The sequence below is a fragment of the Mus caroli genome, chromosome 15 (genome assembly GCF_900094665.2).
Source record: "Mus caroli chromosome 15, CAROLI_EIJ_v1.1, whole genome shotgun sequence".
Lineage (NCBI taxonomy): Eukaryota > Metazoa > Chordata > Mammalia > Rodentia > Muridae > Mus > Mus caroli.
Window position 1 is genome coordinate 33,887,815 of NC_034584.1, and position 12,814 is coordinate 33,900,628.

General features: G+C 41.3%; 1 pseudogene; it reads left to right on the forward strand.

Moving 5' to 3' along the window:
- The first annotated feature begins 10,725 nt into the window (after nucleotides 1–10,725).
- Nucleotides 10,726–11,666, forward strand: LOC110311108 (annotated as a pseudogene).
- The last annotated feature ends 1,148 nt before the right edge of the window (nucleotides 11,667–12,814 follow it).

A 12,814-nucleotide genomic window follows, 5' to 3' on the forward strand; every position in this document is an offset into this window, starting at 1 on the left:
ATAGGGTTGCAGATCCCTTTAGCTCCTTGGGTACTTTCTCTAGCTCCTCCATTGGGGGCCCTGTGATCCATCCAATAGCTGACTGTGAGCATCCAGAATATTTATATTCTTAAAAGCAGGGTTGGTAACTCAAGCTTGTAATTTTGTTTACTTGGGAGCCTGTGGAAGATGAGTTGAAAGTCTGAGGAAAAACTTGTTGCAGTAAATCTCCTCCCAAATATGCCCCGGCAATGAAAACACAGCACAGTTAATATGATTACATGCTGTGCGCCTAGATTGGGCAGATCTACTGCTACACTGCCGTCTTCCACAGCTTATGAGACCCCTTAGAACTTGCAGTTTCTCCAGGCCATGTGCTTCTGTTCTGTTTTTCTTCTTCCTCCTCCTCTGAGTCTGCTCCCTCTGCCATTTTCTCTTTCTTCTCTCCCCCACCTTCTGCCCAATCATCAGCTCTCCTTTATTTTACAAATTGAGGTGGGAAGCAGGTTTACAGGAAATCACCAGAGTGCTGACTCACTCCTTGTTTGCAGCCACTCACCAGAGAATGGAATTAACAACAAATATAATTAGCCCCAGGGCTATCCACAACAAAAACTGGACTAAACCCTGTCTCAAATGACAAGGACATGTATGGGCTCACTCTTCACCTTCATTAACTGCAGGTCTGTGTGATACCATGAAAGGATTTAGTACAAGAAACCTGTTTAGGGGAATTGTGGAAAAGACTTTCATTCTAATCCTATTTGAACATGTGAAATGACTCACAGTAGAGATAACCCCTATGTGTGTGTGTATGTATGTATGTATGTATGTATGTATGTATGTATATAAACATATAAGGATGCCTTAATTTAGCTTGGCTCTCCTGAAATAATAGAAAGAACTCACACTGGGGAGGTTTCCTGAAAACGGTCTGTGGGAAGACCTCATTTTATTGCATGACCTTTTTGGCACACACGACAATGCATAGTGAGGAGAAGTGGAGTCAAAGCCTGCCACCAGGCCTGTCATCAAAGCAAGTGTGTGTGGCCGTCATCGGGCCTGTTCCCAGTTCACAGGTGTATAGCACACTGCCACTAGAAATCCTGAGTGAATGTAGTAAACTCTTCAGGTGGCCCATATGTGAGACCTATGTGCTGGGTATAAAACCTGGAAATGTAAGACACAAGGAAGCTGTCAGCAATAGCACATAACTTCCAAGTCCTGTAAGACTTCCTCACACAGAGAAATATGTCCATAAGTCTTATGAAGTGCTTGATGCCAAGTAATTTGTGTAGAAGATTCCAGAAAATAGACAGCCTAGAGAAAAGTAGATCTCTTGACTACCACTTTCTAATTTCACTTTTGGAAATAAACATAAAAGTATGATAATGATATGTTCTGTTAGGCAATAGTAGATGAGTAATAGGTTCTGTCATATGAAATAAAATCAGATAATACATTTTTGTTTTGAATCATGTTGGACCCGTGAGGAGATATATATACACTATATCTTTTGACATTTTTGAAGTAGATTATGTGTTTTTAAACTTTTATGTGTATTTTCTTTAAAAAAGATTCTGTACTTTTAAAAGACAGAGTTCACTGTTTCAATCAATTTATAGGATAACATATGTTATTCTTTTAGTTACTGACATAGCATCTGAAAATATACAATTGCAAGCATAACCATATCAAAATATCACACATTGCCAAAACTTTAAATTTTATGTTGTTATCATCACGTGCTTACAACCAATGATATATTTTCCTCATATGTCAGTTTCTTGCATATGTTGTTATAACTTTTATTTTCATCATAATTTGTACTTAACCACTCATATCAAAGGATGTAGAAAGGTGTGAGTTGCCTCTTACAAGATCATAAGAACCAATCCTTTTGTCAAAGAACTTCAATATATGCAATATACTTCCCTAGTAAGTCTATCCACATAACATTAAAATACTTTCCCTGTGACAGCGAAGTTAAAGACACAGAATTGTCTCTCATGTGGAAGGGTGAATAATTGAAAATAGATTGTCTCAGAGGAATAGATAGGATAAAATTTCTGATATTGTTAGAAGAGCAGAGTATGACTGTCAGAGAAACTGACTGGACAAAATTAAACATAGAAATCACCAAACAAACACAGCACTTCAGAAACACGGAAGCCATGGAAAGCTGCTATGAGAGTCCATTGAGAGAAGAGCCCCAGCTGTGCAGAGAAGCTATGGGGAGACAGACCAGAGGGGAGTTGGGAAGACAAACTCAGTGCAGACTTAGGATAACTAAGATAGAATACAAACATGACTGCTCAAACAGCATTTGAACTTTGCACGAGGAAAATTTCCCACAGTTGGGACCACACATAGTACAGTGTTAAAGACAGAGCTTTACCAGATGACTTGGCAGTGAATTGGGTGTAACAAGCTGTTAAAAATTGACTTTAATAAAGCAAGAAGAATCAAACTGTCTGTATCAAGTAACAAAGATGGAATTCCGGTCATATGGACAACTTATGCTTTGAAGCATCCTCACTACGGGAACAGTGTTATCCTGACACCCACGTGATGACCGGACAGATAACAGCATCTACAAAGGCAAAGCAACGTGGTCAGAGGAAAAAGCAACAGGGCAGTAATGGAGGAAGGGGCTTCTGAGTCCCGGAATTGCAGAAAGATTTGGAGGGGGGTGTTCTCTGATAGTTTTTTGTCCCAGGGCTTTAGAAGAGTTATTTGGGGATTTAAGATGTTCTTACTATGCTTCAAATCATATTGTGTTAAGGCAGATTGTTGACATACAGTTTTCTTTCAATGGCATTTCCCTTATATGAGTAGTCACGTCGACAACATGCATGACTAAAATATACATAGTTTTCCATCACCACGGACCCACTCTCCCCTGCAGGCAAACACTTTGTGAGATACTTTGTAACACTTTATGTTACACTTGAGAGATGATGTTCTGACTGCTTCTGGTTCCAGTCATTTCTAACATCTTTTGTTTGGAATTAGATAAAACTGCAAACACTTTCTGAAAGCATTTACCTCCTAGGAGCCAATTCTATTGTAAAATAAGATTTGTTTTGTTCTGTTTTTGATAAGGTCAGGATTTTTTTCTTTCTTGTTTTTAAAACAAAGATGCTAATTGACTCCAGTGATTTCTGAATGTAGTAAGAACGATTTTTTTGGATTGTGGAAAATATTTAGAGGTTTTTTTTTTTTTTTTTTTTTTTTAAATGAGGAGATGGGTGGTAGGATACCATTTCTGAGTGAACACAGCATAGGGCACAGCGCTATCTTAGAAATGGAAGACTCATACCAGAGGTCAGTCAGAGTTGGCATCTGGCCAAGAAGCAGCCTGATAAGGGGAACCTGGCAATACTCTTCTGATTTTCTATTCAGTGCCATGCCCTTGTGTATTTCAATGAGATTTAAAAAAAATCATGGGAAGGGCAAAGAAAAAGAGATGGCCTGTAATGTATGTTATAAGTTGGGAATTTCACACGTGTTCGTGTGGTGCTGAAATTGTAGGCAGAACTTGACATTTGTCCAGTCTGCAGGGAGAGGATCATGATGGGTGTGGGTTGTTCTCTGAGAAGGAAACAACCATAGGAAAATACAGCCACACTTGGTTCTACTTTGCTGCCATATCTCAGACTTGATTTCATGTTTCCTCCGTGACTTTCCATTACAGTATTAGTAACTGCCCATCTTACATTTAAAAATTATCTACTTTTATGTCAATTTGACACAGCTATGGTTTTCTGAAAAGAGGGGAGCTTAGTTTAGAAAATGTGTTCAGGAGAATGGGCTGTAAGCAGGCAAGGCTGTAGAGCATTTTCTTAACGGGCTCAGCCTATTGTGGGTGGTGCCATCCCTAAGCTGATGGTCCTGGGTTCTTTAAGAAACCAGGCTGAGCAAGCTCTAAAGAGCAGTACCCACCCCTCCATAAGCTGTACATCAGCTCTTGCCTCCAGGTTACTGCCCTGTTTGAGTTCCCGTCCCGACTTCCGTTGATGACAAAAGTGATGACCTTTCCTCCTCTGGTTGCTTTTGTCACAGTGTTTCATCATAGCAGTAGAAACCTTAAGTAGGACACTGTAATGCTCAAACCCCCTCATCTTCAGTGGAAAGTAAGTGAACATTCACATCCCCCTTTTTCATTCTTGTGTCCTTAACCCAGATTTTTTTTTTGATGTTGTCAATAATTTCTTTTTTTTAAATTTTTAATATTTTTATTACATATTTTCCTCAATTACATTTCCAATGCTATCCCAAAAGTTCCCCATAGCGCCCCCCTCTTCCCTACCCACCCATTCCCATTCTTTTGGCCCTGGCATTCCCCTATATTGGGGCATATAAAGTTTGCAAGTCCAATGGGCCTCTCTTTCCANTGATGGCCGACTAGGCCATCTTTCGATACATATGCAGCTAGAGACAAGAGCTCCNGGGTTCTGGTTAGTACATCATGTTGTTCCAACAATAGGGTTGCAGATCCCTTTAGCTCCTTGGGTACTTTCTCTAGCTTCTCCATTGGGAGCCCTGTGATACATCCAATAGCTGACTGTGAACATCCACTCCTGTGTTTGCTAGGCCCCGGCATCGTCTCACAAGAGACAGCTATATTTGGGTCCTTTCAGCAAAATCTTGCTAGTGTATGCAATGGTGTCAGCGTTTAGAAGCTGATTATGGGATGGATCCCTGGATACGGCAGTCTCTAAATGGTCCATCCTTTCATCGCAGCTACGAACTTTGTCTCTGTAACTCCTTCCCTGGGTGTTTTGTTCCCAATTCTAAGAAGGNGCACAGTGTCCACACTTTGGTCTTCATTCTTCTTGAGTTTCATGCGTTTAGCAAATTGTATCTTATATCTTGGGTATCCTAAGTTTTGGGCTAATATCCACTTATCAGTGAATACATATTGTGTGAGTTCTTTTGTGATTGTCTTAACCCAGATTTGGTTGTGCCTATGATATGCGGGATTTAAGAAGTCTATGATGTTGCCCCACCCCCACCCTATGACATGTTCTGTCTGTCCATCTGCAAATGATTCCTGTCCTATGGAACAGACCTGTTTAGATACCCTGTTCTCTCCACTCTACATATTCTGAGCACTTTGTGTTGGCAACTTCTAAAGATGATAAATTTCCTATTTGTATTTAAACAATTTATTTAAAAAAGAAACATTCTTCATACTTGAGTATATGGCACATGGTCACTTTTATGTAATAAGTTGAGAATGTCTTAAGTGTATATAGTATGTATAGAAGTAAAGGCATGATTTCAAGTAGAATAGATAAGCATGATGGATATTTTTCCATATTTTCCAGAAAAGTAATAATTGTATCAAACAACATACAAGCTGGTTATTCTTGTTTTCTGAGATTGCACACTGTCATGTGTCATATGCTATGTTCACACAGAAAGCACATCTACTACTCAGGTCATTCACTTATGTAAACTTTCAAATCTTTCCACATTCTAAAGTCGTTCCTGTCTACAGTACCACTGAGTGTACGGATGGCTCCTCTGCTCAGTCAGAAGGCAACTGGTGTTCTCCAAAGTTCTGGGAACTTTCCTTCTTTCTTTGGATTTCAGTATAGTTTATGGCCCCATGATATGACTTTCTCGATGAGGTTAAGGAGAGGGATGTTGATGTCCATTGTCCTGCATTTCATTTTTGCTAGAAATAAAACCCTTGCTAGCTCTCTGTATCTTAGGTCAAATTGGAATCACCTTCATTTTTAAAGTGTAGCTGATTTGAAGCAATGGCTGGGTACAAAACTGGTTCTTCCAAGACGGGTTACAAATGTGAGACACGAAAGGAAGATGATGTCATTCTAGCTGCTGTCCTCAACACTAAGTGAATGCTGTTGTAGAAAACAAATCTACTGGGAATTCAGAGTTAAATCACTGAGCATATTGTAAGATGCATGGTATTCGTTTATAGTGTGTTTCAATAGGGATCATCAGATGGTTGGTCAAAATAATATACTTTTGTCCCTGTCTGCCACATTCCAATTTTGTATCAAATTTGCTGATCTTTGGGCCTTCGTTTATACCATCTGAAACTGTCTCCTTTTCCTTAGCTAGCTAAAGTTGATACACTCCGGCTATCTCATCAAAGGAAGAAATCACTACTTCTTTTATTTTTTTCATCAAATTCCTTTAATTGTTTGGAGTTCTGCTTCTGCAAATAGCTAAAGACTAATTTAAAAACCCAAATGGTGATTCATTCATTTCCTCAGCCAGAGCCGCTTTCAGCCTCAGGCACAGGATGGCAGCAGCATGAGGTTAATTCTGGAATCACAAGCTGCTTGAGGACTGTGAGCCTCACTGCACATCTCTCTGGACGGGAGCTCCCACTGGCTATACACCCAGAACAGCGGGTGAAAGCAAGGGTTTATATTTGATGGTTAAGTGTTTTGAGCCATGTTTGAGAGCTTAGGCTGAGTGGATTAGGAGGCAATAGTTTCCATTTTGACAAAGCCCCAATGTAAATAGTTGTCCATATCCACTGGCTTGCATGGTCAGAATCCACCCTTGAGAAAAAGGCAAATTACCAAACATCTGCAGTGTCCTACTAGTTTTCCAGCAATAGCAGCAGAGTATGCTAATTAAGGTGATTAAGACGATGGACTCTAAGTTTAAATTCCAGCTTTACCATTCACTGGCTGTGTAACCTTGAAAAGTTATTTCTCTCTGAATCTGTTTTCTCTGGTGTTATATAAGGATTAATAGTTATAGCTGACATTTATTGAATATATAGTATATATACAGGGCATAGAGTATTTGCTGACTAGTTTTTCATTTAGCAATCTAGATATTAGAAGAAAGTAGACTTATACACGCAAAAAGATAGGGAAAAGGAATAAAAGAATGAACACAATATAGAATAATATATATAGTTAGAGTCACAGAAGGACATGGGAAAAGATGAGAGAGACTTGCTTGGCATCTAAAAATACTTTATAGATGTAACATTTCTAGTCATCATGGAAATTCTGTGGAGAAGGTACCCCCTTTCCACACTCATTGTACCAGGGAATTAAGGCCCTGGGCCACTCAGTTAGAAAATGGTAGAAGTGAGCAACAAGAGCCAATTCAGCCTTTAGTGTCCACATAGTGAACTAGCTCTAGTCTGAGGGCTTCACACGCTTTAATCCATTTAAATGCTACTTCCAACCCCTATAAATTAGGACCTATGATTATCTTCCTTGTACACGTGAGAGAACTTAGGTAGCTTGCCTGTGATCACACAGCTAGCCAGTGCTAGTGGGCACAGTTTCTGGATCACCGTTCTGTTGTTTCTTGCTTCCTACAGTGGAACGGAAAAGGGAAATGGTCTGTAACACCATTCATTCATTTCTTGCTTCCTTCTTCCACACCTCTCTCTTCATCTTCCTTCCTTTTCCCCTCACCTCTTGCTTCCTTCCATTCCCTCACTTTCCTGCTTCTCAAACTCAATATATGAATAGCCAAGTCTAGTCTCAAAGTCTTGACCCTCCTGACTTAATCTCTAAATACTAGGATTACAAGACTGCAGCAAGATGCATGGTTTTAGATTATCTTTAAAGGAAGTTACTTCTGGAGCCCCCTCAGATTAATACTTTCTGTGGCTGGAGAGATGGCTCAGTAGTTAAGAGCACTGACTGCTCTTCCAGAAGTCCTGAGTTCAATTCCCAGCAATTACCTGTTGGCTCAAAACCATCTGCAATGAGATCTGATGCCCTCTTCTGGTGTGTCTGAAGACAGCAACAGTGTAGTCATACATACACAAAATAAATGAATAAACCTAAAACAAGGAGACTACTTTCCACCGGTCTCTATTAGACAGCACTATGATATTTCACTGAAATTATTTCAATCTGTCATCAAAGTGAAGGTTTTTGAATATAAAAACATTCCGGACCTATTCTTCGGACGGGAATATATGTAGAAAGGTGTGTCTTGCTGCTAGCAGCCAAGCCCTGTCAAATAGGAGGAGGTAGTAGGATTGTGTGCCCCTTGGCCTCATATGTTGTTTAGGAGGCAGACACGGTTTACATATGTAAACACTGACAGCTTTTTAAACCTCACTGAGATACTAAGAGATTAATGTTTTTTTATTTATTGACAAATGATTTTTTACATATTATTATATATTTATAAATAAAGCATGTTACAATGTATAGTTCTTACATATTCTTCTACCTCAGTACAGATATGGAGTTTTTTAAGTTTTTGGAAAGGGCATGGACAAACTTAATGCACCTTACTAAATATCAGTAGAATAGATAACAGTCATGGTCTGCTAATCTATCTGCTGCTGATGAGAAGAAATGTGGTTTATAAGGCACTGTCCTTGGCCACCTGTAAGAGTTTTCTGAGGGTTTTGTGTAACCAAGCATTTTGCTTATTTACTCATTTGTAGTACTTGATTGAATAGACCATGTTGCTATATAATAATACATTTTCTAAACTTATGCCCCATTGGAAGTATTTAGTGGATCTCTTCTAATACGACCTATACATTTTACATTTTGAGTGGTGGTAAATCTGTCGGGTTTATATGGTCCTAATTTTGCAAGCAAAATCCAAAGCATCATGATCAGGAACTAGTCAACCTTGCCTCTCTCTCGCCATTCGACTTTGACGACTTCAACATCATGGAGTATCTTCCTAGCCTGTTTGATCTGGAGTTTATTGGCCTTGACATCCACACGAACACAAGTGTGTTGTCTTCTTCTTCGTGGCTGACTCAGTAGTTGGGGGAACTTGATCATGTCCACCTTGTTTCTCTTGGGAGTGGTCTTGTTAGAATATTTGGGCTGTCCGAAGGTCTAGTAGACCCTCACTGGTATCTGTGAATAACCGAATGAGTAAATGAATGAATTTAGTACCACCAAGGTGGGTTCTCAGTGGACTTTAAAGCATGAACAATTAAATAAAGCTTTTGAACTAGTTTCAGTATTTTCACTCTAATGGAACCTGGGTTATGCAATAAGCACAGCTGTGAAGATAAAAACATGGTATCAGTAATAAGAGCAGGGATGTAGGAGGAGTTAGCAAGGCCAGCATGTGATCTGCATGTTGAGTTTACATATATTAACAAAACATCCAGATGAGGAAAAGGGAGAAAAGGGAAGGGAGGAGGGAGGATGAGGGGAGGAGGAGGAGCCAGAAAAAGGGAGGAGGGAAGGAGGATGGGGAGAGGAGGAGGCAGAGAGGAGGAGGGGAGTAGAAGAGGAGGGGAAGAGCAGGAGGAGGACACCAGTGAGAGGGAGACTGAGAAGTAAACACAGGGAAGGGGAAATTCTGTGTATCTTCTCATGACCAAGCGTAAGCCTCACAGGTGGAGAGAGATGGGGAGGGAGAGAGAGCAGGGGCATCGTGGAGATCTATAATTCTGCACATGATTGTGGTGATGGTAAAACCATGCCCATGTTTTCCTGGGCATTTCCTTACTATTTCCGTCATCTCAGGGAAATCAGGAACTAACATGCTCAAAACAGCCATGCATGCTGAAGAACAGCCTGCTGTTCTTTTTCTCACAAAAATTAAAACACAAAAACTTCCGAGGTTCATCCAGTGAAAAGTCTGGAGAGGAGCCTGCAGTGGGTAGAGGCTAAGTCCTCCTTCATCTTCCCTTGGGGAGGTTTGTATTCACCTCTGACCGAAATCAGAATGATTTAGGTGAAATAGGTGTTATTTTGAAACCGTAATGACTATTAAGATAGAACAGAGAATTAAAAAACAAGTGTGATGGATAAAGGCTTTTTAATTGTATTAACATTACTTATTAATTTTATTATCATTGTCTCTGTGTGTAAAGGTTCAAAGCTTTTCTATACCCACGCCCTTGCTCTGAAATAAGTAGTAACACGAAGATGTGGTGTATTTATTAATAAGCTTCTTGTACTATAGCTGGACTCACGTGTATTATAACCCAACTTGGCTGCCTCGTGGCGATTCCCTGCCGACTCCCTGATGCAGTCCTCTTCCCACCAGAGACCCTCTCTTTGGGATTTGAGGTCCTGCCTCCTCTCCTGCCAAGCTATTGGCTGGTCAGATCTCTGTTAACCAATCAGAGGTGATGGAAAGCACATTTTTTTTTTTTTTTTGGTTAACACTCCACATTTTTACACAGCCCTGAGGCAGGAGATGCTTGACAATGCCCAGCTCTGTTTCCTGTCCTTTGCTTGATCGCCTCCCGTGTGAGAGAGCATCGCCTCCGTGTGAGAGAGGATCCTGCTCACTCTCAGAAAGAGCTGCTATCTTGCCATACTCACTAATACCCGGGCCATGCTTTAGACACTGGTTTAAACCTCTCAGGTTAACTAGAATCTTTTTACTTAGTTTAGGTTTCTAATTGATGTTTTTGCATTCTCCATATCAGTTTGCTGGAATCTGCTGACTGAAATGAGTTATCCAACTTCCTTGCTGAAGTTGAGAGATCTGTCAACTTCCTGAGCATTCTGTGAAGAAGTGATTGGAAGAACTCTCATCGTCACATCATCATCATCATCATCATCATCATCATCCCTATCACCACCATCATCCCTATCATTATCATTATCATCACCATCACTACCACCATCATCATCATCTGACTTTAATCATGCTAGCCTCATAACACAGGTTAACAACGGAATAGTTCTCTCATAGACACATATTTAGTCCTCTGAGTAGTGAGTATGTGCCTCTCTGTTCCAGAGACAGCCACATCTTCTTGTGCAGTGCCAGCCTTGTCCCGTGGACAAAATGGTGAAGGTCCGTGTGAACAGATTTGGCCGTATTGGGCACCCGGTTACCAGGGCTGCCGTCTGCTCTCCACATGGCAAAGTGGAGATTGTTGCCATCAATGACACCTTTATTGACCTCAACTACATGGTCTACATGTTCCAGTATGATTTCACCCATGGCAAATTCAACGGCACAGTCAAGGCCGAGAATGGGAAGCTTGCCATCAATGAGAAGCCCATCACCATCTTCCAGGAGTGAGACCCCACTAACATCAAATGGGGTGACGCCGGTGCTGAGTATATCGTGGAGTCTACTGGCGTCTTCACCACCATGGAGAAGGCCAAGGCCCACTTGAAGGGTGGAGCCAAAAGGGTCATCATCTCCGCCCCTTCTGCCGATGCCCCCATGTTTGTGATGGGTGTGAACTACAAGAAATATAAACTCACTCAAGATTGTCAGCAATGCATCCTGCACCACCATCTGCTTAGGCCACCCTCCCCACTCCCCCGGCCATGCATCACTGCCACTCAGAAGACTGTGGATGGTCCCTCTGGAACACTGTGGCGTGGTGGCCGTAGGGCTGCCCAGAGCATCATCTCTGCATCCACTAGTGCTGCCAAGGCTGTGGGCAAGGTCATCCCAGAGCTGAATGGGAAGCTCACTGGCATGGCCTTCTGTATTCCTACCCCCAATGGATCTGACGTGCTGCCTGGAGAAACCTGCCAAGTATGAAGACATCAAGAAGGTTGTGAAGCAGGCATCTGAAGGGCATCCTGGGCTACACTGAGGACCAGGTTGTCTCCTGTGACTTCAACAGCAATTCCAACTCTTCCACCTTTGATGCTGGGGCTGGCATTGCTCTCAATGACAACTTTGTCAAGCTCATTTCCTGGTATGACAATGAATAGGCTATAGCAACAGGGTGGTTGCTCATGGCCTATATGGCCTCCAAGGAGTAAGAAATCCTGGACCACCCACCCCAGCAAGGACACTGAGAGCAAGAGAGAGCCCCTCGGTTGCTGAGGAGTCCTTATCCCAACTCAGCCCCCAACACTGAGCATCTTCCTCACAATTTCCACCTCAGGCCTCCATAATAAGAGGAGGGGCCTAGGGAGCCCTCCCTACTCTCTTGAATACCATCAATAAAGTTCGTTCCACCCCCCCACCCCCCAAAAAAAAGAAAAGAAAAGAAAAGAAAATGCCATCCAGCTGCAAATCTACAAAGCTCAGTTGCCCAGTGAAGTCTGTGATATTAGATACATATTGGACATAATTTCCACTTGTTAACAACTAATTATAAATAATAAAAGTCCTCTTGTAAGAGCACTTCTGGTTGTCAGAATCAGAAAGCAGCTAAGGTGTCAAAGGTGCGGTTAGGACAGATGGACTGGGATGACTTCTGCCATGTGAGGAAAACCCTTCAAGAGCTAGACAGAAAATGAATGCTTAAATTAAGTGCGATACAGAATTTGGGCTATAGCTTTGGGGCTTTATGTAAGTAAGGCCAATCAATGGGTTTTGGTTGGTGTAATCAAAGAATTAAAATGTGACTATTATGTTGAGCACTTATGGGTTGGGCATATGTGTGTGTCGCCTCATTTAATTGTTGAAGTCCTCGTTTTTGCAGAGGAATATGCTGTGTAAGTGGTCTTTGACCTCAGAGCAGGCACTTTTGAGTAATGGTTTATTCTCTTGTAAGAGCAGTGCTTTATATATTTTATATTTGTTCATGTGTTATTCATATGAGTGTACATGTATGTGTGCAGTGGTATGCATGTGGGTGGACATGGATGTGTGCAGGAGGTCAGAGGTCAACACGCAGCTGGTGTTATCCTCTCCTGGTCTCCAGCAGGATCTCTCCCTGAACCTGGAGTTCATCATCTCAGCTAGACTGCTTGGCCAGTGAGCTTTAAGGCGACACTTTACCCACTGAGCCATGTTTCTAGCCCAAGAAATATTGCTTTAAAAGTGTGATTGGTATCTGTGTACAGAATGATTTGGAAGAAATTGAAACAAGGAAATAATTCTGGCATAAACTGTGAAAACTAGAGAGAGCATAAAAGAGACCATCTTCTTTATGCAAACTGAATGTGGTCTTCATCTATGA